Raw genomic sequence first — 13,887 nt, forward strand, 5'->3', positions numbered from 1 at the left:
TTACAATTCAAATTTCAGTAATCATTTACAGTTAGGCTGAATAACCTGTCCATTCCTGCGTTACTTACAATAACATATTAACTTATTTTTTCCTTAGGATCACACAGTGATTGCTTATTTAAAATATAGGTTAGCCTAGATACATTCTTTCATTGTAGAAATAGAGCATGCATTCTCTCCCTGCACTGCTCTCCCTCAAATAGGTTGGCTTCAGCCCGCACCGCTTGTGCAAGGACTTTTCATTCAGACTACTGTCACAGTGTAGCCTGGACAATATTCAAAATTGATGCATTCAAGTTAAAGTTAGTAGGCTATAGCCTAGGCTACTTATCACAACGTTGTCAATCGCGTTGTCAATTGCAAACGCTATTTATTCAAACATCTCTCTACCGAACTACGTGGCTTAATTTGCAAAGGACGTAGAGAAAACACCAGTTTGATAAATGAACCAGTAGTGGAGAAATAACTTTTAAGAAGTAATCTGTAGCCTAGAGTAGGCTACTGCAAAAAGCATTGGGTACTAGTGACGAGAATCAGCCAACTGAACGGAATGGCCAGTTGAATGTTAATACTCTAAAAGGCAAGCAGTTCAAGAGTGCTTAGAAATCATTCTGATTTTGATACTGTAAGCCTACTTAAATTGACAAACTCCATTTCTCTAGAGACTGTAGCTGCAGTATGTTAATTGACATGTTTTAGTTATGTAAAGATATGTTCAAGGAGTTCAGATAGAGCCAGTATCAGGACCATATTTAGTTCAATGTGTTATATGTGTGCTACTATTTTTGGTAGCCTATTGTACTTAAATGGCCAGTATTTTCTTTATTCATTGAAGCCTCTATATTTACATGCTTGTGGCGATGCACAATGTGCTATAGGTGCCAAAATCTATGTTTGGTACTGCCAAATTGTTTTGTTTTGTCATGGTTCATGTGTGTAATAAATATTACACTTTATGGGGGGGGGGGGGGGGAGAAGAGAATCATGATATCAATTTTAAGCGAAAAAATCGTGGTTCATATTTCCCCCTGAATCGTGCAGGCCTAATACATTCGCACACACATACACACACACACACACACATACAGACACACGCATACAGACACTTACTTAGACTTACGCGCTTACAGTCTTATCAAACATAAGGAAACACTTCAAACACAAAGCCTTATCCCCCCATAAACACACACACTCTCTCCATATTCCCAATTGTCATCAGTGAGCCCCACCCACTCTGTTATCCTCACCACTGAACAATATTCTGAGCTCACCTTGTCTCCATGGCTACCTCCATGAAACTATGGCGATGGGTCAGCTTTGATTGGAGGTGCCTATGCTGTGCGAAGCAGCTGAATCCCATGCATCTAATGGCTTCCCGCAGTGAGTCCGCCTGCCCCCTCTGATGTTTTCAACAAGCATGAATCCCCTTTCATGTACTGTGCCACCGTGGTAATTACATGGGTATTCCCAGGTGTCCCCGTTTTCCTTGTGTACTGCGAGCCCACAATCTGAATATCAATGCTCTCTCGATGCAACACACTCAGTAGGGTGGAAATCTAATGCTAGTCAACTGTATGCACAAACTGAGTGATCTATCTATGCTCCAACTTTGGATTTAATTCCCTTTCCAGAAATGTAGGCATCATGTACATGTTGATTGTTTATTGAAGGTGTCAGTGAAAGCAAGTGGATCTTCTTAATGACGGTCTGTTTGGCTTGGGCTAAGCTTAGTCTGTAACTGTCAGAGCGTGAGACCTTTCTCCCAAGCCTGCTGGGCCTGTTTGGTGAGAGCAGTGATGACGGGCTGTGATCATGTGACCTGTTGATTTAAGATGAAGGAAGAGCGGCCGGGGTGGAAGGGTGAGGCTCTGAGATTTATTGTCTCAGACAGACTGTATTCAGTAACCTATTCTAGGTATGCAGCATGACCCAGTTGTAGGACAAATTTTATTATTGTTACTTCATCTGGATGGCATTTATTCAATAATTGTAAGTATTTGTTTTGTTATCTCTGTTTCTGTATTTAGTGTGTGTGGCACACCTTAATGAAAGAATAAAGCTCCCATTGAGAGCTCCGATAAGTATTCTTGTCCTCTTACAGAGTGGATATTGAGGTATCAGTTGAATGCAAAGTGACTTGATTTCTCGCTTCTGATTCATGTCGGTAGAGGTAAATCAGCTATCACATCACATCTTGTATGCTCATGCCTCTGGGTTGTCCGGAACATAGGCACTTTGCATAGCTCCCTTGGCAACAGCCCTATTCAAATACATTCGCCACTTCCCAGTTTGACTCTTCATCTGTGCTGCTTACACTGTATTGTAATTTGCTGCATAACACATCCACATTCTCTTTCACTCACACTCACACAAGCGCAATCTCTTCACACGTCATTTACCCAGCCCAATCCGTTTCCTCAGCTTCACTGAGGCTACTAAAAGGGCCTATCAGTAGATTTGCGGGTGTCATAACCTCCCCAAGTCATCAGTGAGGTGCTGTTGGCCACATAGGCCGCCCCATTGTGTGCCACACACTGCCCTCTTTGTCTGGAGTCTGCCCCGTCTGGAGCACTCCAAGAGTGTTGGATCACATTATAACGTAATGCCTAAACAAACACTGGTGTTCAGGGAAGTCCACACAAACCCCCCCCCCCCCATTCTTTTTGACAATGACATTGCAATGAGGGCTTGATTCGCCTGTGGCCCCTATACTACAAAGGCAGGAGAACTGGTTTGGAACCAACGCCTTGCATTTCCAGTTTCAATCCCACTCATGGATGTTACAAAAACATTTCACTGAAACAAAAACTAGATAATACCGACGTGTTTGTTGCCAAATCATGTAATTTCTACTAAAATACTGCTCAAGGGGAAAAACGGCTGTTCTATTCATCTATTTGTGTAGAAGGTGAATTTTTGGTATTTGATGAGTTCAAGCTTAAATATGTTGGTGACCTGAAACTGGATGAATCACAGTTTCATATAGGCTACGTGTGTTCCATTACGTACAGTGGGGAGAATAAGTATTTGAACCCATGCTAAAGTTGACTAAAAATAAATTTATCTTAATGCCTAAATTAAAAAAAATAGTAAAAATCCAACCTTTAAGAACACCAATTTTAGTGAATGAAGAATGTATCGTAAATAAATAAATAAATGTTCTTCCTTAAAATACAGGGATAATAAGTATTTGACTCCTATGTTAAATTCCCATAGAGGCAGGCAGATTTTTTATTTTTAAAGGCCACTTATTTCATGGATCCAGGATACTATGCATCCTGATAAAGTCCCCTTGGCCTTTGGAATTAAAATAGCCCCACATCACCACATACCCTTCACCATACCTAGAGATTTGCATGGTGTATCAATTTCTAACAGATTATTTTATATTCCTCTTTTTAGTCAACTTTAGCTTATTAGCTTAATACTTATTCAACTTTAGCTTATTAGCTTAATACTTATTCTCCCCACTGTATGTATACGAACGTATGTTTCGGTAAACACTGGGTAGGTAGGATGACAGCAGGAATGTTCATCGCAGAACATTTTTGCAGGTTTTGGCTGCAGCGCTTACTTTCCTGTTTCACTGCTTCACCGGGATAGAGAAACGGCTCAGATTGTTTTGATTTCTCAACCCCGCGGAGCATAACAAGACCAAGCAAGAGGGAGACTCTGAAAATCACAGAAAAACACAGAGAGAACGAGGTCATAACCAACTGTGATTATAACTGCGCACACAAACGATATCTGCAGCTGATAATTTTCCCCAGCCACAAAGAGTAGGCCCGAGTCGGAATTAGAATGCTGGGCACAGATAAGGGGTCATTACGGAACCACAGTGTAGGGCAGGGCCGCCTAACCACCTCTCCCTCTGTCTGCAAACGGCCGCATTAAAACACGAGGTGTGAACTTGGCTGTATAAAGAGATGGTGGTGAACAGTGCTTGTTTTCTCCTCCACAGGGGGTTATACATTTTAACAGTTTGGTTTTGAGATAGCACATTCGCCCGTGACTTGGCACAGTCAGCCTTGCTTTATTCGTGTCTCGGGTTAGCCTCAAGTGAAATGTTTTACGTGTCTTTCGAATTGTGGTTTTCATGTTTTTTTTTGGGTGATACAAAACATTTGTATTTTGAGGTCAAACAGTTGTTCAGATGTGGATATGAGAGCAGTGGGTTTTTAATCATGGTTTTCCCTCGCCTTAACGGGAACCTTAAAATATGACCGAGAAGTCACCCCTCATCTAGAGGAAAAATCGCTGAACGTTGACTGTCATCAGATATAGTAATGACGTGTGACCGTGCTTTTGTTCTTTTTGTGTATCTTATTGTGGTCAGGCTGTTTACATTGTACTGGTTAAGCGGGAGGTTTCCAGCACTGTGTCATCTGTGTGAATGGCTTGTGTGTCTTGTCAGTTGGCGAATGAGGAAAAAGGAAGCTGTCAGGACCTGCTGCTGTTATCTGTAGGTGTGGCCATTGTAATGCCCTCAAATTAGGAAAGAGGGACATTTTTGGTGGCAGTGACTCCATGATCTCATACTTTCTCTGTGAGTGTATGTATATGTTTGGGGTGTGTGTGTGCGTGGAGAGGATGTTTCAGGTACAGTATTAATATGTCAGCTGGGTGTGGCAGCGCGTGGGAAAAGAGGCTCCAGCTCAACGTATCATCCAGGAACCAGTACGTTTTGTGGAACAATCCAGAATTGTCGGTTTCCTTTACATTCCAGGAAGGACTTTCGCATTACCGCTCATTCATGATTCACCCCATCTCTCTTTGTGAAACGCTTTTTTGTGTTTGGTGACAACACACCCAACTGGTCGAGCCAACTGAACACAAAAGCAATTAAGCCATCGAAGACATTAACAAGTGTCCTCTGGGCGCTGAAGGAGGCAGATTCATAATCTGCTACACAGGGTTGCTGGGATTATGGACTGTGTGATTAAAATGGGATTGGAAGTCTGCGCCATGGGGCTTTACAGCCCCCTCTTCCCTTTTAAGGACAGTCCAAGTCGGTGACAAACTGTATCCAACAAGCTCTTCCCAGAGTATTCCCACAGAGCTTAAGGCAGTTCAGAGAAGATGTGAACATGCTGCATACCCATAGAAAAGCACAATTATACATTTGGTATACCTGGTCTGTCTTTATAAACTTTCATTGATCATTGACTGGCAAACTTGTGTCTAAACCCTTCATTGTTTGGACTGTCAACCTTTTTAATGGTGACTGTCCACTGTGGCGTGTCCTCAAGTGGCCACGGGGTTGTTTACTGTGCCCCAGTCATCCGCAGAGTTTTATGTGATGGCACTAAGCCCCTTTATCCACTGGAGCATGTATAAATCGGTGCACTTTACCCCTTTTCTTGATCTTTAAATTACTTATCCCAAACTTGCAAGAAATATCGCCAGCTTTCGTCATTAAACTGGCTTGTACAACAGCATTTTGTGATGACTGAACAGTGGTCAAAGTTACAAAACGGGCAACGTTGATATTTAACCTACAGAAAAACATAAAATAACCTGTAGTCAGGATACAGTAAACTGTTCTAAAAGACACATTGATCTCCGCTGTTAATATGTCATTGACACAATTGCTGATGATAACCCTCAACAGAAAGGGCTTTATGTTTTCCACCCGACTGCACCCTCAGCTCGGTCTCACAAAGGCTGCCCACGGACAGGCTTTTGTTGCCAGGGCCGACCTCAGTAACCCAGCACACTATGTTTGGATTCCTGAGGTCTGGCTAAGCCCTTTGCGCCACTGTTCTCTCAGGTCACAACTAGCCGTAGAGGACTCTTTCTTTCTTTCTTTCTCTCTCTCTCTCTCTCTCTCTCTCTCTCTCTCTCTCTCTCTCTCTCTCTCTCTCTCTCAGTAGTCAAATGGAGATTTTGCTTAGCAGAAATCTATGTCACCTATGCCAAGGCTGCCCGGAGACTGTTGAAAGTGAAGGGTCATGCTGAAACATCAGTGTCTGATCTACTCCTAGACAACCATCCAAAGGCTGACACCAATATCCTACCCCAACTCCCCTTACTCAAAGCAAACCATCTTCGTCAAACTCCCCAGGGCCAGAACTATGATTCACAGCAGTTGTGGCATTCACAAATATCCCCAATGTCCCACCCCAACTCCCCTCACCATCCCCACCAAATCATCTGAATGTCCTTCGCAAATATGCAGAGGCTGCTACCGAATGCCAGGCAGCTTTTTTTCTAGCCCAAAAACATCAGTAGCTCCCCCAGTTAATCACCAGCCTATTGATACAATGTCTTTTACTAACCCGAAACCTTCAGCTGTTTTCACAATTCTTACAGCACCCAAAAGTGCAGAGCACCTTAAAGTGCAGAGCACCTCCGCCCCTCCCACCCCATTCAGAAGGATTTCTGAAGACTAGCAGCAGCAAGAAACAAATCATGACTTTAAATACAGTATGATTGTATGATATGTTGTGAGTCTCTGCAATAGATATGGTACTGACTGTAGATTTTAGAACAAGCCGGGAGCCAGTATGTATATGGCATTCTCTATTCCTGTCTTACTTTTAACGGAAACATGGTCGGATCAAGCAAACGGTGTTACTACCCTCCTTGAATCAGTGCTATCGTACTTTTGGAATATGAGCATTCTTCTCAGTTGTCATTTAGAGGAGAATTAAGTTATGTTAGGTGGATGCCTGTAAATTTATCAGCTGATGTTGGAATTTGTCCACTTTTTTCCACACTTTCAAAGTCCAAAGCTGAGTTTGTATAGAGTATCGTGTTGTCTGTTATTCTTGTTCTACCACTCCATTGGTGTAGCTCTACTTTGGTCATTGTGTCAATGAATAAATGATCCCATTGCATCAGGGCTGCATAACAGTCCATAACAACTCCCTGCTTCTTGGAGTGGATACTCAGCTACTGCCATCTAGTGGTGTAGAGCTCTATTCAAAGCTGACTTTGGCAGCTCAGCCCTTGGCTGAATGCACCATGCTTTTCCCAAAGCCGTGGCCTCTTGTCATGTGTAATAAAGCTCTGATGAAGCCACTGAGGGGGTTGAATTGCACATTTGCATGAGGCCTCTGGGTTCTGAGTGAGGACTGAGTGCACGATCGAGGTCTGTGTTGATAAATGTGGTCCCAGTGTGCAGGTTCAGTTTCTAGTGATAGGAATCCTCTGGCCTAAGCTTGTTGGAAGCTTGAGATCCCTGTGGGTTAGCTGTAGCGTATGTTATCATTTTTCTTTTTTGCAAAATACTGTTCCATTGTTTTTCTCCATCCAAGGATTTTATTACTGTGCATATTGGAGTGGTGTCACCATAACAGGGGCATTCTTTTTCTCTCCCAGCCCAAGGACTGTACATTTCAAGATTCATTGCGTCCAGGCTGAAGCTTCCATCATATTGTATACTTTGTATGGGTACTGGATAAATGGGTGCTGCTAAAAAGGAGGGATGCACCAGATATATGACTACTGTAAAATGTATGTGTTGACAGTAAAGATGTCCAACATTCTAAATAAACAATTTAACCTAGATTTGTGTTGTTGTGAAGGTACGGAAATGGATTGTACAGCTTCTCCAGTCAGTTGGTTACCTTCCAGATCTAATGTTATAGAGGTCACGGCCTAAGCGCCCTTTCAGACATTGATCTGACACCAATCTCAGGGTATGTCTGAAGATTAAAGCAGTCCCGAGACGGCACATGCTGGTTGGTGGTGTTTAAAAGAGTTGTGGGGAATTTATTTTAAAGCAGCCTTCCTCAAAATATACCAGAATATAATCTTGATCACCTGATCTCACTGACCCGCTTTTAATTGCCTTGACCTATTTCTATTTCCAAGTTTTGCAAAATGTCAGGAGAGTACCGGTATGTTTCTAGAATTATGAAATTATATGCAGTTTTATGACCTCTAAATAATTTCATCCCCATTGTAATGCACTAAAACTAGATCAGTTACCAATTGATAACATCTATAGAAAGCGCATAAAACTGCATATGACCCATTAATACCCATCACTGCTCAAGTAAGTCTTATGTCCTATTGATCCTTTATAGTTTCACTATCCCAACATGGTAGTGACTTTGCCGTTTAGCTTTTGATGATCAACAAAAGGCTTGTACGTGCTGTGCTGGTCAGTGTGCAGTGCCCACGCTACTTTGAGCAGCACAAATGTGGAAGGCAAAATCCAATTATGGCAAAGCTCCTACGTGTACGAGGCTGGAACAGGACAGGAGGAAGTAAGCAGGAGAATCCCAGTGCATCTGAGATCTGATGCATTGTCAAAAACCAACACTGTTTATGCCAGTGAGTTTGTTTGTGCTATGGAGATTTTTCATTATTGGAAGGAAAGCTGTTTTCTTGTCTCTGGAGTGATGAGATCCTCATGACCGTGTGTGATCCAATTTAGCCAGTAGTGAGGCCAGTGTTGTTTGGCAATATTTTAATGTATTTTTAAGGTGTTAGTTTTATTTGAGAATCAGTTATGTTATATTATTTTTCTTCAAGAAGTTGTTTATTTATATTAATATAAACTTCACAGTGGTGATAGTACTATAAAAATCTGTCTTTTATACTTCTATTTTCTTATTGTCTCCACAAATAGTCTTCTCTTTTTCAAACTGGCCCCTTACCCCTTTTCCTCTGTGGAGTCTGTACATTTAATATTCATGTAGTATTCATGTTCCATGATCCTTTGTTCTGTGTGTGGTGATCAACTCCCTCTGCACCTCTGTTGCCTCTGGTTGTCATGGCAGCTATTGCATCATCAATCAGAGAGGGCACCCATGAGGAAGTACGAGCAGGGGGATTTGTGTGATGCACCAGCCAGGTGGCTGAGATTGTCATTTGCTGCTTTGCAATAGGCAAACAAAGCCATCAGGGTTTTTTTTTGTGAAGTCTCTTGGTTTTTGTTAGAGTGATCTTGTAGTCTGTAGGAGATGTGTGCAGTCAGTCAGTACTGGATTAGCCAATATGGCAAACAGTGCAGAGTGATTGACCCAGAACATTTGGAACGATCAGCGTCCACCACACTCTACTTTCCCTAACCATGGCGTGTAAACAAGCCAGTTGTATTGCTGATCTTTATGCATTTTCTCATGCAGTGTATTTGACATACGTACCTAGTGTCTCCCTCACTCTTGACCCAGTCAGGTTTAAGATTTAAAGTTAGACATGTCTCAAGTGGAGACACTTGGAAAGTGTTCAAGTGATATAGTCATTAGGGTCACTGGCTGTCCTGCAGCCCTACCTCCATTCCCCCACGGCTCCTGTCCTGTCTTTCTTTGTGACCAGTAGACCAGTTATGGGTAAAATGTAGAAGACAAATTCCCTACAGGAACTTGGAGTGTGAGCCAAGTCTGGAGCAGCTTGTCTTTTTTATTAGCAGATTAGGGTTCTAGGGACTAGAGTTCAAGTGGTTGAGTCAGTGTGCCGAGTTGAGAGGCATTGGTAGATTGTGCTTTTAATGACCATCAGCACATATTTAAGGGATAATTCTGCTTACTTAACCTTAAAGTTGTCTATACCCTAACTAATAGATTGGCTAATTTAGCAGAATAAGGACTTTTCCTTTCTCCTTTCTCAATGTCCAAAAGAAGTGGACGCGGCATGGCATGGACAGAACAAAACAAACAGCAGTAACAGATAGCATGTGTGCGACGGGACGTGCAGTGGCTCTGTCTTGCTGATGTTCTCCACGCCGTCAGCCTCGAACAAAAGAGGCCCAGGTGTGAGACGAGGCTAACTGGTACAGGGGTTGGGGGGGCCATGGAGAGGGGTGGGAGGGAGGCAGATGTACCCTGCGCAGCATCAGCCGCGGTCAGTGAGTCTCTCCGGTTGGTATGTCACTTAACCCTGGAATGCGCTAGTCATTACGCTGGGCTCATGCTTCACCTCTCTTGCCCCCCAAATCCCCCCCACCACCGTCCATCCTCCACTCCCTTCCCCCCTACTCACCCATCTCTCCCCCCACCGCCCTGCTCTACCATGACTGGCCTGATTGTGAAGGCAGCTGAAGAAGGGCCTTTGTGAGTCCCTCAGACAGCAGTCAAACCTCCAAGTCTCCTGCAGGGCCGCAGGGGACTGCCGCCGCCGCGCCACACGGCCCCGGTCAGCAGTTTCCCCAGCTGTGCATATAGTGTTACAGACTTTTAGCACACTTTTAGGCCACTGTTTATTTCCCGACTTAGGCAAGAGCTAGGCATAATTAGGAGAAGGGGGCATTTTTATTGTTATTTGTTGGTACTGTGGTGGTAAAGAAAGGAGTGTATGGTCATTTTTAAACAGGATAGAATACTGGGAATTTGGATTTCTTCTCACAATAATCAGCAATATTTTTTGTTTAAAAGTATGCAATCTTTGTTTACTTTAAACAAAAAAATCTTGCATCTGATCCCTTTGACCCCAGACTACTGGTTACAGGGGTAAACAAGACAGAGTAAAGGTCTCCCTTGATTTCCCATTTGTCTTTGAACAGAAAATGTAGACCATTGTTTATCTAAAGGTAAATGCCTCAACGTGGCCCCGTGTCTGGAATGCATAGGCGAAGAGTGGCCTCACAATAGATCATTGTGAAAGATTGTTTTGCAAAATCCCACCCATCTACCATAGGTCTAAACAATTCGGTAATCTTCTTGCCTGTCACCAGACAACTTGTTTGAGTGCCAGGACCGGTTTTAATCAGACCTTTGTGGGTCAAGTCCTGATTTAAAAAAATGCCAAAACCTCTTTCTTTCCCATTTCATTTTTAAGTAAACATTACTATCAGTTTATTTATATAAATGATAGCTAATAGTTGTCTATGTGCTGGTATCTGGGGTATTGCCAATGCTGTGCTGTTTGAGTCCAGATGGCTCTTGTCAGATGCCTAAAGACCTAGTCTGTCAGAGCATGTCACATGATCATTCAGGGGGGCAGGCCATGGTCAGGGGTCCATTATGGTGACCGGCTTCATATACAACTTGTAAGGAGAAGCTGAGGTGTCAATGATTTTAACACTGATTATTACATTTATATCATCACATTTATTACATTATACATTTATTATCAATGTAAATGAATAAATGTAAATGATTATTAGTATGTCTGTCTACAAATTATTCTTGTTATTTTAAAGGCCCCTTTTCCCTGTATTTCTTTAACTATTGTTATTGGAGCTGCCATTTTGTTTTACTTTCAGTTCATTTCATGCTTTGTTTTGGTAAGACAAGAGCCTTGTTTTGTATGGTTGCTAACATACTGTAATATTGGGTGACTTGCGTGTGTTGTGTGCCTTTGACGTAGAGAGCTGCTCACTGTGTTTCGGGTAACTACGCTCTTGAGAAAACTAGAGCACTTGGACCGCCACAGAAATCAACCTGTTGCCATAGAAATGGAAGAAACGCAGGTCTGCTGCACAACAGGAGATGGAGAGAGGAGAAGGGGGAGGAATGGGAGAGCGAGAGTCCAGCATTCTCAATTGCTCATTAGCATAGAGGGCCCAAGCCAATGAGAGGGAAGAGGCTGCCAGATTACTTAAAGGGGACTGGCTACGACCCTACCCCCCCCCCCCGCCCTCCGACTCTCCTCTCAGCACCCCTCACCTCCTTTCAGGGGGTAAAACCACCATAATCCTTTGGGAGGTCTGCCCCCACTAAAATGCACAGACCACAAGTTAGTCTGTCTATATGCACGCGGTTTGCCTTGACTGGACTCCGAGCTCCCTGTGTTGGATGTCATAAAATCTCACTCTCTTGGTCTGTCTTGGAACACGGCCCGTTAGGCGCAACGGAAGAGATGGCCCCTCCGCCGGCCACAGCCAGCCGTATGTAGCACACGGTCTTTGTCTTGGCCTGTCTTTTGAAGTGCTTGTGGAATGCACAGCCCGAGGAGAGCACTGGGGCAGAGCCGGGAGCTGTCTGCAGTCTCTCCTCTCGCTGAGGGTCTCAGGTCTGCGACGACCACGCTCACAGCACCCCTTGGCACCTGTTGAAGGAGGGTTTTTTGGCCTCAAGAATTTTTCCACCTCTCCACTGTTTTTGTGGAGTCTGGTGAGTTTGGAGAGTTTTATTATCACCATTATGTCGTCTGTGTTGTGTTTTGTTTGTCAGCAGCCTTTGTTTCTCACCACCTTGTTGTGTCTTTGTTGAATTTAGACGTCTCTGTGTATGTCTCAGACATGTCTGATTGTTTGGAATTTTAGGGTTCAGATTGGGGTGTGCGTGTGTTTTTTTTTTTTTCCTGTCTTTTTACCCTTGAAGATTGGTGTTGTTTTGAGGGACTGTGTGTTACAAACTGTGAAACCTGGTATGCATCTTGACCCAAATCAGGATTTTAGTCTAGCACTGGGCAATGCATCTTAGACTAAGCCGTTATAAACAATGTAGGCCTAGTGTTTAGTGTTCCTATTACAACTTAGCTACAGTGTGAGAACTTACCAGGCATCATGTTTAATCAACTTAGCTCGACCTGTTTTCCTTTCTCCCCTCTCTCAAAGAGATGTGGGTTTTTTTCTTCTGGTTGGTGCTCTGAATGGTTTGTTCCAGGGGAGTCAGTTTGGCTCCGGTCTTTGCAGTAGTGATTTGTTTGTTTTTGAACGTACCTCCCTTTGGAAACAGTGAAGGGGGACTTTCCCCGCAAGTCCCCCCTTCTCCCCCACACCCCTCCATGCCCTCCATAGCTCTCCGGCTCCTCCGATTCACTGCTCTGGCATATCTGTGCTGGACCAGCTGTAGCCCTGACAATGCGTCTAATAAAAACAAGCCCATTTGCATCTCAATGGCAAGCGCCATGTGTGGCTTGCACAGAGATCGCTCGGAAGATAGTTTATGCAGCTAAAGGAGGCTTAGTTTTACCAAATTGCAGGAAGCTGTGTTCGGTTGAGTTCACTTTTTTGGAGAAATATCCAGTGTATAATAAGACTAAGCTTATGTAGACTAGAGTGTTTAACTCACCAAGTCAGAATGAAGAAGAACTTTTAGACATTAAGTGTGTTTCAAGAAACTTCTTAAAGGACTTGTGATTGAGGAATGCCCCACTACACTACACACCATCTTAGCGATCCCGCTTAAATGCAGGGCAGGTTGTCGAAAGGGGCTAAGACCCCTTGACCTCTTGGTCGAAAGGGCCATTGTGAGGCGTCCCTTGCTCAATGAGAAAGAGTGGGGTGAGACCTAGACCTAGAGGATAAACCTCTCGCAGCCCCCACAATGACCTCACCAGTCAAGGGGGCAAAATAACACCCCTCTACCCAGTGGGGGTTGATTTATGCCCACGTCTAATGAAGTTTGACTTGAAATTCTTTGGGGTTTTGTTGGGCATATAGTGTTTTTGCAGTTGTGTTGTCAAATCATTTTGGCGTGTTTTTAGACAGGCAGTGCTGTTGTGAAAGATGAGAATGTTAAGGGCGCACGGGTCAAGTGTAGGGGTGTGTGTGCCTTGTTGTAACGGAGTTTGAGGTAGCATATGTGGAAAGGAATGCCTTGAGCTTAGGCTTAGAAACCCATAAAACTCAAATTAGTTATGTAGCATCTTGAAATTCACCCTTAACAGGTATTATAGATGGTGAACATTGGGCTTGCGACTTGCGAGTTAGTGTTCTTTGCAAATACTTTGCCAAAAAAGTGTTGGGCCATTTTAAATGATTACTCTTAAACCATTCTTCATTATGTTTTTTCACTAGGTTTTGAAGTTCAACTGTGATTGTCAAGATCAGTGATTGAGTATCCACATAGCAGGATGTGTAATGTGTACAGTTCCTACTCTGTTATAAAGCCTATTGTAGCTTATGCATTGTTGTGGATCCCCCATGTTCTCCTGGTTAGAGGTGCCATTGAAACAGGGCTAGTCTCCAAGGCAGACAACAGATTGTCCAGGGCAGGGAGGCAGCTGATCTGGTTTTTGTGAGACATTCCAAGGCCTCTAAGCCCCCAC

At 43.4% G+C, this 13,887-nt stretch overlaps 1 protein-coding gene across 3 annotated transcripts in view; it reads left to right on the forward strand.

Annotated features, from left to right (window-relative positions):
* The window catches only part of shroom2a (shroom family member 2a), a 45,518-nt gene that overhangs the window by 13,682 nt on the left and 17,949 nt on the right, over positions 1-13,887 (forward strand). Inside the window, exon 1 of one of the 3 annotated variants that reach the window (XM_076278497.1) lies at positions 1,055-1,989. The exons of the other annotated variants lie outside the window; for them this stretch is intronic. The gene's annotated coding sequence lies outside the window, so the exon portion shown is untranslated. Of the gene's footprint in view, positions 1-1,054; positions 1,990-13,887 lie in introns of those variants that run through there. 3 annotated transcript variants of the gene reach the window in all.

Source organism: Alosa pseudoharengus, unplaced genomic scaffold (assembly GCF_046254945.1).
Source record: "Alosa pseudoharengus isolate Yale_2024_CS ecotype anadromous, Long Island Sound unplaced genomic scaffold, YU_APseudo_1.1 YU_APseudo_1.1_scf_11, whole genome shotgun sequence".
Taxonomy (NCBI): domain Eukaryota; kingdom Metazoa; phylum Chordata; class Actinopteri; order Clupeiformes; family Clupeidae; genus Alosa; species Alosa pseudoharengus.